At 37.4% G+C, this 22,199-nt stretch overlaps 1 pseudogene; it reads right to left on the reverse strand.

Annotated features, from left to right (window-relative positions):
• Positions 1-3,452: 3,452 nt before the first annotated feature.
• LOC143381532 (signal peptidase complex subunit 2 pseudogene) overlaps positions 3,453-22,199 on the reverse strand; it is a 66,777-nt pseudogene continuing 48,030 nt past the window's right edge.

Here is a 22,199-nt window from a genome sequence, read left to right on the forward strand (position 1 = left end):
CAGCCAGGGAATGAAATACAGAGGTTCCATCCATCCATCCATCCATCCATCCATCCATTCATACATACATACATTCCTCCATACATCCCTGAGCAGTTACTTCTTCATATACATGTAAAATAAACAACTTTAAAATTTTCTTTCTACAAAAAGAAGTTCATTTATGGAATAAAAAGAGTGATTGAAGGCAGGATAGAGTAGAAAAGAAATCGTGTCTTTCTAGGAGGTGTTTTCCAGGAGGAAAGGTGAAGGGGACACATGGAGCCACAGTAGGAGTGGGAGGCACCTGCAGCCTCAGGAAGCACCATTTTAGCCTTGCTGCATATCCAGAAAGATTAACAGATCTCACGGTATTGAGCCTCCAGCTTCTTTGTCTTCCAGAAGGCTTTGGGTAAACTGTGCTCCTGGAGGTTTCTGGAATGACACATTTGTTCAGATCATTTTCTTATATTTTTAATTTGAAAGAGTAATGTCATTAAAATCAAGAGCCTTGGCTACCCGGTGGAAATTATGCCTAAGAGAACAGAACAGATCATCAATGGCAGCAATCAAGGCTGTTTATAGAGCAATTAATGAAAGCAGTAGACCCACACCATAGAGGAAGCAGTTCCTGGAGGATGGAGAAGCCAAGGAGGTAGACCAGGGACTCTTTGAACCCCAGGAGAAAGGATCCTGCAGGGTCCTGGAAGTAAAGGTGAGTCAAGCCCTTACCATCTTTCTTAAAAGTAAAATATTCTTCTGGGTTGTTGGAAATGTCTGTGTCCACATTGTCTAACATAATACCTAGTAGTTAAGTGTAGCTGGTGAGTACGTAAAATATGACTAGTGAGACAGGAAAATTGGATTTTTAACTTAATTTCATTCTATTTAAAATGAAATAGCTACCTATAAGTAGCTACCTATAAGTGGCCACCAATAAGATAGGTCTAAAAGTCTTTGTGAATGTTAAAATGAATAGGAGCTTATTTTCATGAGTAAGAGGGAATTTTAAAATGTTGGTGTTTGTTTGTTGATATGCAACCCACAAACTCTTTCATTGGCAAACAAAACAAAGCAAAACAAAATACCAGTGCAATTACATAAGTGTCTACAAAGGCCCATGTGTTAAAGGCTTGGTACCCAAGTCTGTGGCACTGTTGGGAGACTGTGGACCTTTAGGAGGATGAACCTACTGAGGTGAAGTCAGTTATTGAAAGTGTTCATTTGAAGGGGATATTGGGACTCTTGCCCTTTTGTTTCTCATTGCTTTCTGCTCACAATGAGGTAAGCAGCTTCCTCCATTATGTGTTCCTTTCTATGACGAACTACCTTGTCACAGGACCAAAGGCAAAGGGGCCAAGCAATATAAACAGAAACCTCTGAAACTGTGAGCTAAAATGAATTTTTCATCATTTTAAGTTGATTAACTCAGGTATTTTGTTAAAGTAAAGGGAAGCTAATATATGCTCTTTGGTCTTCCAACATTATATCCTTTCCTAATCATTAAGGTGACACCTTGGATTACCTTAATGCATTGGGAGCACAGAAAACCTAGGGGGCAGTAGCCTTTCATGTATTGAAAGTCAACTTGGAAATACATGGCTTCAGAGTATTCTCTAATTCAACAGGACAAAAAAGAGCAAAGAGATAAGATCATCAGGTCTAGTGCTGCTAACATGGGAGACTGAAGATGGTAAGAGAAAGGCAGGAAGGAAGGTAGGAGGTTCTTTGGAGTTTCCAGACTGAATATCAGAAGTTTCCTTTATCTTATTCCATTGATACTTAGGGGAATACACTAACATTGTGTGAGTCCAGGGGCTAGGAATAAAGGGGTGAAATGAAGAGAGAATTCTTGCCCTTGATAAACAACCAGGGGGGAAGACAGAGTTAAATAAACCCTCATCCTAAGAGTGAATTCAGCAGGATTGTATCAGAAGCTATGAAAACACGTGATGCTGACGTAGTGGGGACGGAGAGAAGGGTAGAGTCACACGGAGGCCTCGTTTCCGAAACCATATTTTAGCTGCTACCTGAAATATGTAGGAGTTTTCCAGAAGACAGAGAGTAGGATACCTGGAAAGGACATCACCTATAGTGCTATGGTTCAAATGTCCCCTCTACAATTCATGTTGGAATTTAAATGCTGACATAACAGTGTTGAAAGGTGGAGCCTTTAAGGGGTGATTAGTCATGAGAGAGCTTTGCCATCATGATAGATGAACACCATTATTGAAGGAGTACATTAATTATCTGAAGAGTGGGTTATTCTAAAAGCGACTTTGGCTTCTTCATTATTTTCTTCCTTCTGCCTCCTCTCTCTTGAGTGTTTCCTTGCCATGTGGTATCTTCTACTCAACAAGATGGCCCTTCAATCTTAGACTTACCAGCCTCTGGGACTAATCCATTTCTTTTCTTTATAAATCACTCCGTCTGTATTTTGTTATAGCAGCAGAAAACAGACTAAGAGATATGGGAAGTCTGAGGCTCCTGTAGAGATCTGAAAGATCAGTGTGGTAGGCGGAAGGACAGGGCTACACAGTATGTGGCATGTCCTGGGATTTTGTCACCTTATTCTAAGGGATTTTCACTGTCCTTTGTCCTGAGAACATGCCTGTGTTTAGAGGGATTGCAGAGCTGTCTAGGAGGAGCACATCCTCTTCTTCAGCTACTGCCTCACAGAGGGGATGAGGGAGAGCCCAGCAGGATTGTGACACAGCACACTAGGACAGCAGTGGTGTGTCCTGGTCAACTTTGTTTGACAGAAAAAATGAATTTTGAGTCGACACGGCCCACTTTAGGGTTGCAGCAAATTTGTCCACCCTATGGCTTCCATCTTGGAGGGTTTCTTCAGGGGAAGATGGAGGACAAAAGAACATGAGTCTATAAAGGAGACTTTGCCACAGAAAACCTGGTCTCCACACTCTAACTGAACAGAAGTAAGTTGTCAATTTAGTGTCATCCAAACCTCTAATTTCTCTGGTATTGACCTAATTCTTCATGGTAGAATCACAATACTGAAATCTTCCATGATTTGATTTCCACATTCATTCTGATTTTTGTGAAGAAATGTTAGAATCTACTCAGTTATTTAGAACTGGCATAGAGGGAGTTTTATGCATTTTAATCCATACTCATTGGATTAAATTTTTATGCATTTTAATCCATACTCATTGCATTGAATTATCCAAAATGCAAATTAACTGCCAGTTAATTTGCATTTCGGATAAATAATAAACTATGTTGGAGCTTAATAATTTCCCAGGATGAGGAAATACTTCATGAGAAACATTTATACCAACAAAATCATTATTTTTTTGTTTCTCTAAAAAAATTTAGCTGGACATTCTATGTTTTGTCAATCTTATGTGTGGGTGACATTTTAAGGTCATAAATGGAAGTGGAAAAGGCTTCTGGGAAATGTTTAAAAAGGATGTTATACAGCCGGGGGATACCTTGGATGACCACAGACTTCTTTAATCAGGTGGATCTGAGATGTAACTCTAAGAAAAGACAATGTCAAAATATCAGGATGCAGATATTCTGGGATATCAATGTCAGGATGTGGAGGTGTGGAAAGAACAGGATGTAGGGGGCAACCAAAGTAGTTCTGCACTTTAGTTTTGTTGTTGTTTGATCTTATGCAAATTCCTAGATTTCTCTGAGACACAGGCCTCTTATTTTTGAATGAAGACTAATAATGTCTGTTTATCAGAGTTTAAGTAAAGATTAAAGATCATTCATGCCAGGGATGTGGCACCTTATAAATACATGAATTGAAAAAAGAAAATACCATAAAACTGGCCATAAGTATCCCATACAAAGTTTAACATGATTGAGATAATAGGCCTAATTAGAAAATTAAAGACCAGATGAAGTCAACAAGAAAGGCAGGTGTGAGGAAAACTGGGGTGGAGTAGGGTTTCAGCGGGAGGGTTCTAGGTACAGTCTCACCTTATCCAGGGGCTTTGCATCTTGTCTGTAGCTCTGGATCTTCATTGTCAGGCTGCCTGTATCTCTCAGGACATTGAAGATGCTTTTGCACTAAAATGAAGAAATTTGAAAGAGATTATATTGAAACAAATTAACAAATTGTTTGCCTGATTTTGAAAGAATTTAGGAGAGTTAATGCCATCAGCCTATTATTTGCTTTGATTTAACATAAAATTGGAACCAAAAGAGTTACTATATTTGTAGAAATAAGATAAGGTTCACCAAACACATCTCAGTCAATGAATATTCAGGAGTTTTTTTCTTGGTGCAAACCATGTACTGAGAGAGTCCCAAGATGAGCGTGTCAGGGGAGGGAGCATTCCCAAAGTTGGGCACTGTGTTTCTTCTGCATCTATGCAGTGTTTTACAGAATGTATATACATTTTTGATACTTATTCTCCTTTCCTTGAATGAAATTCTCCTTTTCTTAAAAGATAGACTGATTTGATGACTTGATTTAAAGAAACAAATTTGGGAAGAAGTGATAGTGTGTGACTTCTATAGAAACACTTGCTCCTGGAGGAGTCAGAGACCACATTGTAAGAACACGCCATCCGCCCCCCAGTGAAGCTAACAGTATGAGATACTGAGGCTTCCTGCCAACAATGGCCATGTGAGTGATTGCACCATTTTGGAAGCAGATCCTTTGGTCCAAGTCAAGACTTCAAGAGACTGCAGCCCTGGCCAGCATCTTGACTGCAGCCTCTTGAGAGACCTGGAATTGATAAATGCTTGTTTGAAGCCGATAAACTGTGTGATAATTTGTTATGGAGCAATACAAATGAATATGAACAATACATAAAATGCGTTGAGTTCTAAATATGTGTCAAGAACCTAAGTAATTTATACATATTGATTATTATTTTCTTTACTTCACAGATGAATAAACTGAGGTACTTGGAGAGACTACACAATTTTCTCAGGGTAAATGATACTTTGTGATCCACACATAGCAAGATTCTCCTTCTATATGTGTACTCTTTCATGTATATTTATACTGTCTTTTTTTTTTTTTTTTTTTTTTTTGCTTAAGTATAAATACAAGACAGGGAAAGATATTCTACCCAAATCATCAGAATCTACCAAGAATGCTTAGAACACAATAATCTTGAAATAAATATTTAGATAAATTGAATAAATAGATAATGAGGAAGTAAAATCAAGAGTCATTAAACAACAATTCTTTGCCCATGAGGTTTGAGTTTTGGCTTAACCCAGAGCCACATGTGGGAACTTCATTCTTGGGTGATAATAGTGGTCTTTCATTCAGAATCTGAAAAATTGGACCTCATTTTGTTGCCAACATTAGAGGCCCAGATTAGGGCTAGATTGAGCCCAGAAACCCAATGTTTTACCACTTTGCATTTAAATCCAAGGAATATTGGAAATAACCTAAATGCCCAACATTGGAGTTTAATAAATCATGGCACTTCAGTGCAATGAAATTTTATGCAACCACTTAGTTATGAATTTATGTTGAATCAAGAAAAATGTTTCAAACATTTAACTGAAAATAGAAAAAACAAAGTACATTTTAGACAAGTTCATTGTATGTGTATTATATAGTTATTATAAGTAATTAAGCATCTTTATTTCATCTCCATGGATGGAGAGATCTCAAAGACATTTTTCTAAGTTCTAATTTGAGTACATATGGATAGTGTTGTGCAAAATAATATTTGCACTAAAAATATAAAGAGTTCTTTCTAAAAATGGCCCCTACACTAAATGATAATTCACAAGAAGCCTGACTCTCATATGTAAATTTTGGAGCAAGCTGGCTTGTCGGTGGATGTGGTACTTCATGTACATGGCATGACATGTTGATGAGCACATAACCCAGTATAAAGAAAATGAACTGTATTACCAGATGTGAACTATTAGACCTGGATCAAGGGTGCCTGAGACAGTAGAGAAGAGTCTTAAATATTTTCCCATCAAGTCCCTTACTTTACAGATGTGGAAACTGAGGCACAGATAGGTGCAGGGTTGAATCCTAGGCCAAACTGCTAATAATTAGTGCAGAAGGCAAAACAAAACTCAGGTCACTGTAATTCCATTTGAAGGCTGCACATTCTGTAGCTGTCTTACATATCTCGTGTACATCATATGATGATATTATACTTATCACATGTGTTTTACAGATGGTAAAATTGAGATGGAGAGAGTTTAAATAATAATTTGTTGGTCCAAATGTGAATTTGTTGGATTCACATGTTTAAGTGCTGATGTTCAACTCTTTCTCATACATTTAACAAATATGCAGATTGGTAGAGTTGTTTAGTTTCTTTAAGACTTGGGGTTATCAGTGAGCCTAGTTGCAAAATAAAGGAAGGTACTCATAAAACATCTGAAGAAAACCACCTGTGCAGTGGGCATGCAACCTATTCTATATATTTCCCTGGCTTGTAGGCATGGTTTAGCCCTTCAGTGTAAGGAGTGAATAATAAACTATCCCAAGTATCTCTGCTAAAAAATAGACTTAAAGTTATCTATGAAGTAGAAGCAAAAATAGCTTTACATTATGGGATTGTTTTGAGAATCAAATGAGAAATTTTACCTAGAGCTCCTGGCAGAGAACCTACCCAACATTATAATTTAATTAAAATTAATGTGTTTTTTTGGGTTTATATATAAATGGAGAAGATTTAGAGCTGGGATTTCAAATTGATTCTATGGCCCCAACCTCAAAATTCTTTTGGTAATAACTTAGCTGTATCTGATACTAAGGCTGCCATAAATAAGGGATGTGACCTTCCATGATTTTGTTTTCCTCTGAGGGTCTTTCTTCCCTGCACAATGGGCTGTGGATACCTGTGGCTGTACTTGATGAACTCTGAGATTGCTTCTAGCTCTACAATACCATTCATTCATTTGTTTATTTACTTCCCGGTGCATTCCTTCCCGAATGTCCAGTATGTAAAATGAATGGCATGGAGGCCATACAGGACACAGAAATGGTCCAATTGTATCTTAGAAAAGATGTGTGAAGGGCACCATTACAGGAACAGGTAGAAAATAAAATCTGCTATTAGAGGGAGAGAAGGAGAGACAAGTGTGGTACTTTGCAACTTCAGAAGGGGGTACTTCACTTTCAGCATTAATTAAGGGAGGTTAATTGGAAAAGACAACTTTCAGGAAAGACCTTGAAAAGTAAGTGGACTTGGGTACATGGAATTTCAGACAGAAGGCTTTCCATCCATGAAAGAACAGAAATCCATAGAAACCCTTGGCTCTTGTGGGAAGAACAATGGAGAATGAACCTGGAAAGGAAGCAAGTCCTACATCGTGAAGATTCAAATGCAGGTAAGGTAGAATTGCATGAAGTGATGCCGAGAAGGGGTGGACTGTCTAGAGCTGCCAGGCCCGGGCTAATATAGATCTGTAAGAAGGGAGGATGAGGAGAAAAAAGAAAGAAGAAAAATTCAGAGAGACTCTTTTCTTCTGACTGGGAAGCCTGGGGCTCGGGAATGTGCTAACACTGTTTGTGAGCCCCAAGGAGGAGCAGACCTGAGAAAAAAGGCACAGTTCTGCCAAGAACCTATTAGCTGTGGGTGTCCATGGGACATAAGGCTGGTAATGAACAGGAGCAGAACAGGTAAAATGAACTGAATCACTCCAGGGAGGCCCTGGCCTTCCTCAAAATTCAGATTTTAATTAATGCATGTTTAGATTCATAAAACTATTGTGGGGATAATTCAGAAATTTTCCATATACTCTACAACCACTTTTCCCCAATATTAACCTCATACATTAATGTGATCCATTGCCACAACCAATGATGTACTGTTGATTCATCATTGTAAACTAAAGTCCATATTTTATTAATTTTTCCTTGATTTATACCAATATCCTTTTCCTGTTAAGGGCCTCTTCCAGGGCATTGCATGATGTTTAGGCTTCATGTTTCCTTAGTCTCCTCTTGGCTGTGACATTTTCTCAGGCTTTCCTTGTTTTTGATGATCTTGACCATATTGAGAAGTAGCAGCCAGGTATTTTGTAGACTGGTCCTCTTTTGGTATTTGTATGGTGTTTTTCTCATGATTAGATTGTGGTTATGGGTTTAGATAAAAGGGCTAAGGGTCATTTTCATCATATCTTATCAAGGGTACAAACTGTCAACATGACTTGTCACTGTTGATGTTGACCTTGACCACCTGGCTCAAGTAATATTGATCAGATTTCTCTGATGTGAAGTTACTGATTTTTCGTCCTTTCATACTATAGTTTTTGGAAGAATTTCACTATGTACAGCCCACAGTTAAGGAATGAGAATTATGCTTCACCTCCTTGAGAGTCAAATATCTACATAATTTATTTGAATTCTGCAAAGAAAATTTGTTTCTTCTCCACCATATGTTTATTTATTCAATCATTTATTTACATCAGTATGAACTCATGCATGTTTACTTTATACTTTGAGTTATAATCTGGTACTATTTTATTTATTTTTGTTGTTCACATTGTTACAACTTTGGCCATCAGGAATTCTTTCAGATGGCTCCTGTGCCCCTTTGACATACCCTCATCATTGTAGTTTTGTTATAACATTTTTCTCATTTTCTGGAATTAAAAATACTCTAGGCTTATCTTGTATGTTTTCCCAGTCTTTAAACCAGTTATTTCTCCAAGGAACCTTGAATATACTTGTTGATTTGTTGGAGAATATTTTCAGAAAACAAGTTGTGGATACTAGGTATGCTCACTCACACCGGGATATCCTTGTTTCCAGTCCCTTTTAGCTGAAAGCACAAGAAAGTATATATTTGTTTACTAATATGTTATCTCTCTCTCTCTCTCTCTCTCTCTCTCTCTCTCTCTCTCTTCTCTCTCTCTCTCTCTCTCTCTCTCTCTCTCTCTCTCTCTCACACACACACACACACACACACACACACCCCTATGAATAATAAATTGTGAATATAAATATAAAACCTAGATAGGGAAGAGGGATGAAAAGGAAAGGGGGAGCAGGGGGTTAGCAAGGATGGTGGAATGTGATGGACATCATTATCCAAAGTACATGTATGAAGACACAAATTGGGTGTCAACCTACTTTATATATAAACAGAGATATGAAAAGCTGTAGTATATATGTGTAATAAGAATTGTAATGCAAAAAAAAGCAAAAACAAAGTACATGTATAAAGACATAAATTGCATATTTTATATACAAAGATAGGAAAAATTGTGCTCTATATATGTAATAAGAATTGTAATGCATTCTACTGTCGTGTATTTTAAAAAATCAATAAAAAAATCAATCAATAAATATAAAACCTATAAATAGTAGGCTGTAGATTATTCTTATGTATCTCTGTATATCTATATTAAACTAAATATTAATTCAAAGTATTTCCCCAACTCTAGTCTATTACCACATGGATCATTTTAGCCTCCTCCCTTTTTTTACCTGTAAACTCCCACTCTAATTGTGAGGAATCTGGCTCTTACCATCTACATTCAGCAAAATTATCCTTCAAAAGTTAAGCAGAAAACAAAACCTTCACAAATAAATCTAAAGAAATCAATCACTGTTAGATATATCCTACAAAAAAATGTTAAAAATATTTTATAGGTGGAAGGGAAATGATATAAACAGGAAACCAGGGTATACATTAAAAAGAGAGTTGAGGAAGGAATGCATGAAGGTAAAATACAACTTTTTTTTTTATTCTTACTTGATCTAAAGGATAACTCTTTAAAATAATAACAGTAATAATTTTTGGGTTGTTTTAGCAAGCAAATAAGTGAAATAAATGCCTAGTAGAGTAATCTCATATAAAGGACTGGATTTGGAGCACCTATTCTCCACGGAGAGTGGTCTCTATGGTAATATTAGCACCATCTGATAAACTCTGGGGCCACAGGCACAGGGACTTTCCACTGCTGGATTTCTTCCCAGTGCACACCATAATTTTTCCAGGACCACTTTCTGAATTCACCTCAGCTGTGATTCTCCTGGTATCCTCAGTTGAATGAGTGACTTAGAGTACAACACTTCAAGTTCTTTTACATATAAGAGCTGAAGCCATGTAAATCTAATTTAGCTCAGTTAAAGGATGGAAATGGTTGGCCCCAAGGATGTTCTACTAGAGAAGTTGAAGAAGAAACGGGTCTAACCTCACTCAATCCATATCATACCATGTGTTCCTATTGGTGAGTAGATAAAGAAATGGCCACAAAGAACCCATGCAGCTATTTGGAGCAAATTTCGTTGTACGGACTTTTACTTCTGACAAAACACTGAGGACTAGGATGAAATATCTCAGGAACCTGAAAACAAATATCTCTTCTGAGATTCACATGTCATAAATTGAAGAAATGCTTTCTTTTTTAGGCAGTTGTTACAAGAATTTTTTACTCAGAAGGGACTTGGCTTTTGGGGGGGTGGGGAATTAGTTTTATAAGCCCACTGAGGCGATAGATTCAAGCTTCCAGGACTTGGGTTTTGGGCTGGTGCCTAGTTTCCATGAGGAAGAGAAAAACTTCTCTGCTTAATAAATAGAAGTGGGGGGATTTGATGTTCCTCCAGAGAAAAATCCAGGAGGCTAAGTGAGGGAGCAAGAATGATCAAGTCTCATGGGAAGGATGACTGAGAACAAAAGGCTGCTCTGGAGTAACAGCAAATCAAAAAAGGGCAAAGGGTGTTTGTTTTGTGGGTCTGGTGAGTTTTTTTGTTGTTATGTTTTTTTTTTTTTTTTTTTGTGTGTGTGTGTGTGTGTATGTGTGTGTATGTATTGGGTTTTCTTTTTATCATGATGTGGTTGGATGATGAGGCCCGCCATTGTCTTGACAGAATTTCTTCTGCTTTGGGGTTTTAGACATCAGGCTGCACCTGGGCCACTGATGAGCTAGGCTCTCTGCAGATGTCCATAGGAGGACCAGCTGGTTTGTCTTTTGTTTCTTAATAAAGGCAAGATGGTTCGTGAAGCCTAAAAGACCTTTTAGTCTTGACTGAATGTGAAAAACAGCTGCAACCATTATGAACTTACCGATGTGATCCTAAGTATAAAAATTCAAGCAGTACCAGCATGTTTCTCAGTGCTTATGAGAGGTTAATAAATTTTCTCTTACATCAGGGAAATATGTGATTGGCCAATTTATCCATTGTGGATGTCTGTTTTCATGTCCCTGTAAATAAAATAGGCTCACCCAGAAAAGGAGAGGTGAGAGCCAGAGAAAGCCATGATTTCAGAATGGAATGGTCTCATTTGAAGCGGTTTCCATAACAATTGAAGGTTAAATAATTTTTCCTTTATCTTTCAAGGAGTTGGACCTTTAATAGAAATATCACCTGAAATTTATTGTCAATGCCAATTACTCACCACCAACCTGAACCTACTGAATCAAAAACTCTAGGAATAAGGTCCAGAAATCTGTGGTATAACAAGCCCCTCTATTATAAGTTAGTGTTTGAGAACAGATGCTCGAAAGAAGTGACTCTTAAATTGGTTCCATAGATTTAGGAATCTGAAGGGAAATGTATATACCATTTTTTTAACTAACATTTAATTGAAAGTTAGCATTCCCTTCTGTTGCAAATATGTAGGTAGTCCTCTACTTATGATAGTTGGACTTTAAAGTTTTCAACCATTTGATGAATTTGTTGGAGCATTAAATGAATTGTTTGGCTTATAATGTTTTCAATTTATGATAGGTTTATCAGGATGTAACCCATGATAAGTTGAGGTGCATCTGTAGCCTAAAAGCACTAAAGTGCTATGGTATTAACAGCACCTGGGATTATTAATTTTTTCAGAACTGAGGATTGAAGTCAGGGGTGGCCTGCCTCTGAGCTTCATCTCCAGCCATTTTTATTTTTATATTTAGAGGCAGGATCTTACTAGGTTGCAGAGGTTGGTGTTAAATTTGTGATTTTCCTGCCTCAGCCTCCTGAGTTGTAATTATAGGCCTGAATCACCATGCTTTGATGATTATGTCAGGATATATCCTGGTGCTGTTTATAACTAAAAAGAATATATAATATATAGTGAACAATCTAAACATAGCAATTAAAAAAAACAGAGATTTTTCAGAATGAATAAACATATGACCAAACTATATTCTACCTACAATAATGATATAAATACAGTATAAAGAAAAAGATGGAAAATATAGACCACTGAATGGCTATATTTACATTAATATCAAAGCAGACTTCAGAATAAAGAAATTACCAGGAGCAAAGAGGGACATTACTTAATAAGAGTCAATTTACCAAGAAAACATAAGAATCCAAATAATATTGGACAAATTATATTGTTATACTGGGTGCACATATGAACATGTAACAGTAAATTCCACCATTATCTACAACTATAATGAACCGATAAAAATATGAGGAAAATAGCTAAAAACAGAGCTTTGCAAAAACACCAATCAAAGTTGGAAACTTCAACATTCTGTCAATAATAAATACAACTAATAGAAAGAAAGTCAGTAAGGATATAGAAGACCTGAAGATAACGTCAACCAAATAGAACTAATTGACATTTGCAAAAATTTCCAAACACAGCCAAATAGGCATTTAAAGGGAACAATTTTGAACTGAACAAAAATGAAAGTACGATATATCCAATGTGTGTAATGTAGATAAAAGAGTGCGAGAGGGAAATTTTGAGAATGAAATGCTTACATTGGAAAAGAAGAAAAACCTTGAATAAACTGTCTAATCTTCCATCTTAAAATGTTTGGAAGAATGAAATAATCCCAGAGGACCTAGAAGGAAAGAAATTAAAAGGCCGGACCAGAAATCAATGAAATTTAAAACAGGTAACAGAAAGAAATCAATAAAACCTGGAGATTGTTCTTTAAGATAAACTTCTAGAAAGACTACAAAAATGAAAGGAGAGAAGATACACATTATCAATCTCAGAAGAAAGGGGTTATCACTTTAGGTAGACACTGTGTGCATTATAAGAATAAAAAGGGAATATCATGAACAAGTTTATCCTCATAAATTTGACAATTTAAAAGAAATACATCAATTCCTTGAAAACCAGAAATTACCAAAACTCACCTAAAATTAAATAATCTGTATAAAAACAAGCTGACTTTGTATATAAACCCTTCTGAAAAAAGAATTTCTCAGATTTATTTATTTATTATTTGTTCTTTTTTAGACATGGCAGTAGAATATATTTTGACATACTGTACATACATGGAGTATAATGTCCCATTCTTGTGGTTGTACCAGATGTGGAGTTACATGGGTAGTGTGTTCATATATGAACATAGAAAAGTTATGTCTAATTCTTTCTACTGTCTTTCTCATTCCCATCCCCAACCCTTTACAGCTATTTCTTCCTTGTACAATCCCCCAAAACTGCCTTTGAGAGAGAACATTTGGCCTTTGATTTTTTGGGGATTGACTTATTTCACTTAGCATGATAGTCTCTGGTTCAAAAGGCAAATGCCATAATTTCATTCTTTTTTATGGTTGAGTAATATCCCAATGTGCATATATATCATACTTTTTATCCTGTCATATATAATTGCCCATGTTTAAATGGTTTCTAATAAGCATTTAAAGAAGAAATAACACCAAGTTTACACACTGTCTTTCAGGAAACAGAAGAAGAAGAACATTTCCAAACTTATTTTATAAATGGTATTATCACCAGAACCCAAGGTTGTCCCTGGGGAATAGGACAGGACAAGAATTTTTTTTTTCCATTTTGAGTCTTTTTTTTTGTGTGTGGGGAGGAGGATTTGATTTTAATTGTGTACATACATTACTTTAATTATACTTGTAATTACATATAAGCATCTTGGTTATAAGCCAAAGAAACACCCAGCACAGACCTATGGGTTGTATTATCCGGGACTCTACCCTAGGAAACCAGCTAATCTTGCTATCATTTTCACCTTTGAAAATCTTTTTTTCTTTGCAACACCAGAGCTATTCCAGGGTACTTTCAATTGAAGGTCACCTGGCAAGTCTCATCTCAGGTTTTATTAATTTATTAAGTTCCTCCAAAAGAGGTCCTTGATCCACCAAAATAGGGTGAGTTCAGAGTTTCTTCTACAATCCGCCTCAGGAGAACAATCAATAAAGATTTCAGAAAAGAATGTGCTTTGAGGAAACCCCCTTTGAGCTGACTGTCCATGAACTCTAGTTCTGCTTGTGGTTTTGTGTTTGCCAAGCACCCAGTATATATCAGGGGAATCAGAGATAACATGCGGATTGCTCATGGGAGGTCATGACACCATGAATTGGGAAATGCACTGGCTGGCTGTGTGCTTGACCTTGGGAAAAATCAGTTTCAGGTAGGTGAGAGGACCCTGGCCATGCTATGTGTCCCACTTGGGAGAATGATGATAGCATGGGGGCAGGATGGAGTTAAAGGTTCTTAGGGCATGAAATAATCCCATGGCTCTTGCACAATTTGGATGGAGCCTGGGATAAAGAAGTCAGAGCCACATAAGCATGGACCTAGGGGTTTTAAAGGGAGGGGCATTGGTTGGCAAAAGTCTAGTCTTTGTCAAGAACAAGATGTTTTGAAAAACATTCTGAGCCTTTTTGTTCAGGCCAGATGTCTCTGGACACAGCTCAGTTATATTTCTCACTAGCCTTTTTGCAGAGGCTTATGGGACCTTTCCCAGGTTTTGACTGTTTTTCTGATTATCTGAAATATGTAGTGGCGGTTGTAGGAGGCAGGGGTGTATGATGGTTTCACAACTTGAAACTGATCTCTCCCATGTCTTGTCCCAAAGTTGACTGTTGGACATGATCCGAGGCCCTTGGGCATCTCTCTGTGAGAACCCAACACCAGCCACACCACCAATAGCCTGGTGAGCATAGAATGACTCTTGGCATTCACACCATTTTATGGTGTAAGTCCCTGTCTCTTCTGCCCAGGAGCATCCAGAAGGCACAGCACAAAGAGCCACAGCAGAGCAAAACTTCTCTCTGAGGGACTTTTCTTTCTCAGACACCTCAGTGGATAAAGAGCTATCACATCTGAGAAAACAGTGGACAGGCTCTGACAGAGCAGCAAAAGCCTGCAGAACCAACAACCATCCTCCTCTTCTGCAGCATAGACAAGTTTACAATATAGAAAATTCACAATTGTAGTAGCAAATATATATAAGCTGTGTGTACCCTAAACTGTGAACTTTGGAACTCTCACAACCCTATGAATTGTTACTATCACCATCTGTTAGATGTGAAAACTAAAGAACACAGGAGTTCACCTTGCCAGTAAAATCCCTCAACGAATGAGTGCATAGCCAGAGTCAAAACATGTATAGGCTGACATCCATGTTTACAGAAGCTCAAATCCTAATAGCCAAGCTATAGAAACAACCTAGGTGTCCTTCAATAAATGAATGAATAAAGAAAATGTGGTATATTATACAGTAGAATATTAATAAGCCATAAAGAGGAATGAAATTATGACATCCCAAGTGAAATGAGCCAGTCCCATAAGACTAAAGGCTGAGTGTTCTCTCTGATTTGTGGATGCTAACCCAAAATAAGGGAGGTTGTGGAGGGGAACAATAGAAATCCATTGGCTTAGATAAAGGGAAGTGAAGGAAAGGGACGGGAGGAGAGGAATAGGAAAGACAGTAGAAGTAATTAGTCATAACTTTCCTAGCCTTGTATTTGCATACACAACCAGGGTAACTCCACATCATGTATGACCACAAGGGTGGAAACCTAAATAGATGAATTATAAATAGAATAAGTTATATTTTATGTATGTATATTCTGTATACATTCTACTGTCATGTATAACTAAAAATAAAAAGATTAAAAAAAATTGAATGGGCCGGTCCCAGAGTCTGCATACCACGCCTGGTCTAAATGTCCTCTCTCCAGTTCCCTCTAGGATGTTCAATAGCTCCTCTCCACTAACACCATTTGTGTGTGTGTGTGTGTGTGTGTGTGTGTAGAATAATCACACTGTAACTTGAGCGGTGTGGTAGTACTTGAGAGAATACTTTCACTCAAAATTATTGTTCCCTGGTGATGCTCAGGCATATATGAGCAAACCTTTAATCTCAAGTGGAATTTAGCACTATCGCTGCACCCTCAAGACTTGCCGTATATGTTTTTAAGTCTTGCCTCTTTCTGTCCCTCCATCAGAGGGCTGGGTTGGAAGTAAGGTCATGGGACAGGATTCCAGGGCTTAAGTGTTCTTGGGAAAAGCTCCGATCCTTGTGGGTGTAAGTCAGGGCAGATGTGAATGCCTGAGTGGAAATACAGAGGCAAGAGCATAACTGGGAGAGCAACGAGTGCCAAGCTTACAGCAGAAACACATGCCCAGAGCTGGGAGGAAGAAGGGACAGACAATAAACCAATCAATAGCAACTCAGAAGTCCAGGAAATGAGGAGCGAGTTGCAAACCAACGAGATGGCTGGTTCTCAGTGTCAAGTCAGTCCAGGCAGGGCTCAGAGTGGCCTGCCCAAGGCCACCTTCCTTACATTCTGTGGCGAGTTAGACTCCGCCACAGCAAACACAAACAAAATTTAAATGATGCCACCTTCTTTTACATAATGATCTTTAGCTTTTCTCCCCACCCAGTTGATTCTCCTTTTCTCTCTCTCCCTCTCACTTTCTTTTTCTCTCCCTCACTCTTTCACTTCAAGTGCACAACATTATTTTTGTTTCATTACATTATCATCATTGGTCAGTGAGTGACCCTCTTTATTCATGTTTTTGTATTTAGTTTCATATTTTTTATAATTTATATAAATTTATATGATTTTATAACACCCATTAGATACTATCTAACATAAAAATCAGGACCTCTTCAATAGCCTACATCTGCTATCCACCCCTTCCTTTTTACTCAGTACTTCATCCAGACTTTGGTAGACTATTAGCACTTTGTTTTGGTGAGTTCCTTCCACTGTTAAAAATTATATGTGTGCATATAACAATATGTAATAATTTCAAGATAATATATATAATATGTGTGGATACACATAAAGTTATATTTTACAACTGCATTGTTATAAAGATTCATAAAGGGAGTAGGGATGTAGCACACTAATAGAGTGCTTGCCTAGTATGTATGAGAGGTTCTAAGTTCATTTCTGAGCATTGCCCTAAAATATAAAGTTTAAAACATAAAGTTTAAAAATTAGTAAATTCAAGCTGAGTTCATTATCATGTACTTTTCTTCCTTCTGATCTTAAAAGAAAGTGAAAACATTTTCATGGGATCCTAATATTATTATGGGTTCTATTGTGCTTATTGAGTTTGATGAAGAAGTTCACCCTGTTTCTACTTCTTTTAACCATCTTCCTATCTCTGGTTTAATTATTAATTTCTTGTGTTCCTTTTTAAAAAATATTTATTTGTTGATGAACATTTATTTATTTATTTATTTGTAGTGCTGAGAATCAAATCCAGTGCCTCACACATGCTAGGCAAACACTCTACCACTGAGCTATGATCCCAGCCTGCCTTGCTTTCCTTTTAATTTAACTTTATTTACCTATTTGAATGTGTGTGTGTGTGTGTGTGTGAATATTATGGATAAAGGGAGCATGTGAAATGTCTGATAGGTACAAATGTTTGGAAATTATCTCCGCTCTCCTGATGACAAGAAGAAAGCTGAACAAATTGAAAATTAACAATATTTCTTGAATGTATTAGAGAACTGAAGACACAGAGAAAACTGTCACTCTGAAATCTGGAGGGTCCAGAAAGTACAGAGTCACAGCTAAGATTCGCCATACACTGGTAGGCACATGTCAAGGATAATTTTGATCAAATTCTGGAAATTGAATGGGGACTAGTGTGAGAAACTCCTAAGGGCACCGTCTCGAGAGGGGTTGTCGCAGTGGTTTTGTTGACTTTACCTCTTGTAACCTTACCAAGTCTCATAGTGAAGGGGCAGGAAAGCTATGCTAGCTATGGCAGAGGAAGGGAAAGAGGAATCATGTAAAAGAAATCCCAGAGAATTCTCCAAAAGAAAGGTCTTCTCTAGGGTAAAAGACTATCAGAGCCTAATCACACACACGGGCAGAGGATGCTTCTCCAACCCCAGTTTCTCCAGCTTTTCTGTTTCACATGTGGGCAGTGGATAAGTAACACTCCTGAGGTTTTAAACCAGGGACACCAGCCCAAAAGAGACCAAGGTTTAGTCACAGGACTTTAGAATGCTTCAGCCCTCCTACCACACATACCTCACCCCACACCAATGGGCTGTGGTATAACAGCTGAAAGAACTGCAAGGCTCCAGCTCCACCTGAGAAGCAGATCTTAGAGGACCCAGAAGACAGTAGGAAGTACAAAAGCAAAGATCCCAGAGGAATTATCAGTCCCTGGCACCTATAGCTATAGAAACCATTAAACCCAATCTCACTCCTAGCCAGATTAACACAAAATCTCAAACTAAAAACTTATTCATCTCAGCTCCTATTATCTAATACGACATCACCATCTTTCAACCAAAAATTACAAGGCATACTGAAAGACAAGAAGATGTCTAAAGAAATAAATTATCAGAACCAGACACAGACATGACACAAATTCAGATAGAGAATTTAAAATTACTGTGATTTGGGGATGTGGCTCAGTGACAGAGCACTTTCCTAGCATGCACAGGTCCTGGGTTGTCCCTTAGCACTGCACACATGCATACACATGTGCATGCACACACACATACACAAGAAAACTGTGATTAACATGTCAAGACCCATGGTGGAAGTGTAAACAACATGAAAGAATAGATGGGTAATGTAAACAGAGATGGGAACTCGAAATAAAGAAAAGAAATGCTTTTCCCAAGGACATTTGAAGTTCCAGTGCATAACTGTATCCATAACTGGACCAAGAGTAAACGTTAAAGCATCCAGTGTGCATAAATGAGGTCTACAGAGGTTTCCGTCCTTACCCTTATGAAGTTAACAGCCAGGAAGAGAAATTGAGGAATATTTGAGGAGAAAATCCAAGGGATGTGGGGAACTGACATCATAAATCAGTTTATGGAGAGAGGGGCCCAATAGGCATTTTTGAACACAGGATTAACTCAGGGCTGTGTGATATTGGAGGATAAGGTTTAAAGGAGAAATGTAGTGACACTGTAAGAGAGAATAAATTGAAGCTGGTTTGGTGGTAAAATGAAACTGACTGTCCAGAATTGCAAGTTGAATTCCTGGTTACATACAGGAGGGAGGTCTTGCCACTGGATCTAATATTTTAGGCCTAACTTTTCTAGAGCCTAGGATGTAATCAATGTTCATCAGAAACTTCCTACTTTCCTTAATTCAATCATCTTTGAAGACATAGAGCTATGTACCCTTATACCCTCATATGCCATCTGTCATAGCAACCCAAATGTATGTCTTCTTTGCTCAATATTAGATTGTAAGGGGACATTGTGATTAACCCAGAGCCATGGCACTTAAAATAACTTGCAAAGGAACACCCACCATCTCTTGTGTCACCTGGTGAAGGACATTTGAATTCTAACTCTGGGTAGTGTGGCTAATGTTTCCATTCTGTTCTTGGACTGGGTTGATTCACAAACATGAACTAATTGTGACTCTGTTTAGAACAACATCCTGAATATTGTAGATGTTGGTTAATTGTAAGCATAAAATAAAAACTCTGGCCTGAGCAAATAAGTTATTCCAGTGGTTTAAACACATTTTTCAGTAGTGACTAACTTTTTAAACACAACTTTAGGGGAAATCCCATTATTATCATAAGAACTAATATATTTTGCACACTAACTCTATGCCAAGGGTATGATAAGAAGTATTTTCACTAATCAATTAATTTCATCTTTACAACAATCCCATGAAATAGATTACTACTGTCATTCCCAAATTAGAGTTGTGGAAACTGAGGCCACAATAAGTAAACTGGCATGCCTTAGGATGCCTAGACAGTCAGTCTGAGACAGAGGCGTGATGTTTCCCAAGCCAGCACTAATAATCATCATACACTACTCTCTGTCATTTACTAGGTGTATTAGTCAGAATTGTCCAGAGAAGTACAGCCAATTGGAGAGACAGAGAGAGAGAGAGAGAGAGAGAGAGAGAGAGACCTGTATATAATATTTAAATTAGGTATAGGTCTTATTTTTTCTATTAAAAATTGAGGAATGAGTATACACACACACATACACACACACACACACACATACACACACACATCCCGATAAGACTTTCATAAATTGAAAATTATAAATTGAAAATGCATTTAAGATACCTAAACTGGGGAAGGTCATTAGCCTCACCTACCTCCTTTTACATTCTTAGAACAATTATATTAGCCTACAGTTGGATAAAATCCTCTAATTTTATAAACAGTATGTTTATTTATTTATTTATTTATTTATTAAATACTCTATTGAAAATGAAAAACAGCAAGATACATGACTGCTCACCATGAACGTACAGAGCAAATGACACAGGTAGGTGTTTTGTGGACATAATGGGACATGAAAAGAAAACAACAACAGCAACAACAACAAAAAACCCCAGAATGTCCAAAAATCTGGCATGCTGCCACTCTTCACCATCATGAGAACATTGTACAACATATTGGTAAACTAGGAAAAGATCAAAATTCAATGTATGGTTTTTACTGGTATATTGATTTTGCTACCATTTTAAAGTTAAAAAAAACATTAGCCAAACCATCAATCTGGGGACCATGCTTGTGTGTGTGAGTGTGTGTGTGTGTGTGTGCGCGCGCGCATGCACATTTATTACAAGGAATTGTTCCATGCAATTATGGAGGTTGACAAGTGCAAAATCTGCAGTGTGGACTGGCAGGCTGGAAACTCAAGAGACTCTGGAAAAGATGTCCAAAGGCCATCTAATGGAGAATTCCCTCTTGCTTGAGTAGGAAAGTCTTTTCATACTGTTCAGATCTTCAACTGTTGGATGAGTACTACTGACATTGCAGAGGTTAATGGGCTTTACCCCAAACTCACCAATTTATAAGTTAATCTCATACAAATATACCTTCTAAGTTGACAAAAATTAGCAATCACACCAGCTTAAAGTGATAAAGGGGTTCCATAGGTGGTTCAAGTTCTATTAAATAAAATATATTTCTCTATATACAGAAACCTAGAACCACCCTGACTGGAATGGAGGTGCTATTTCTCTTCCTTTCCTTCTACTCCCATCAGTCTCACTTTCCATTCTGAATGTCTTTGTCTTAATCTTTTACAGTGCTTGCTTTTCTGGGCTGGGCTGCCAAGGTCATTTAGATCCATGGCTTCCAAACTTTCTGGTCTCTCAACGATATCACTAAAAAAACAGTTTGGAACATACACTCCTACTATTTCTAAATATATAAAAAATACTCCCTCCAAATGTCATAAAGCGTTCATTAAATAGAAAATAATGAAGAAAGAAACAGTCTTTTTAAATATCCAATTCTGAAGGTCTTCTCTCAAGCTCAATACAAAATTGGCTAGAGGGTCACTGTTAATGAGGGTGTATTTTAATCATATTTCAGTTTGACTTCTTGATGAATTTAAACAAATTTTGGTTAACTATATGTCATATATGATTATATCTTTATTGTTTTACTTCTAAATATGGCTGATAACGAGCTCGTCTGAGAAGTATAAGAAATGACAGCTCTGACATTTTCTTGTTTGGTTGGCATTTTCAGTCCACAGGGTCTTTATCCTTGTAAGTGTTAGTTCATTTAAAACTGGATGATTTTTATCTGTAATTCTACTTGTCAGGATAAATTGTGAAAGACTTTGCAATGGGCAAAAAAAAAAAAAAAAAAAAAAAAAAAAAATTACTGGATATCCTGACTAGTGCAACATTTCATTACCATTGTACTTTTTTACATCTCTGAGTTGTAAAATCCTGGTAAGTACACATATGGTTCTCTTCTACAGAAATGCAAATGTTATGTCCAATAACAAGCACTTGATTATCAACCTAAAGATGTGAGTCACATCTAGTTGTAAAATTTGTTTCAGAAAATTTTTCTGATGGCCTATGTATGTGTCTTTTGAATTCTTCTTTGAAGAACTTTGAAAGACCGTAGGTAGAAGGGAAAATAGTTTGGTACCCAGGCTGGGGGAGTGGCTCTGCACGGGATATCTGTACTCGTCACCTGACAAAGGAAGCATTCCTAGACCAACAATGGGCCATTCTTCTCCCAGATCAACTGGACTTCCTACAGCCATAGCAGGTAAGCATGACATTGCTAGCAAAAGTTAACCATGTGGAGCCCCGCCATAAATCAGCACCCCTCTTATTTCCCACACCTTTCTACCAGACATACTGA

The sequence above is a fragment of the Callospermophilus lateralis genome, chromosome 15, assembly GCF_048772815.1.
Source record: "Callospermophilus lateralis isolate mCalLat2 chromosome 15, mCalLat2.hap1, whole genome shotgun sequence".
In the NCBI taxonomy this organism is placed as follows: Eukaryota; Metazoa; Chordata; class Mammalia; order Rodentia; family Sciuridae; genus Callospermophilus; species Callospermophilus lateralis.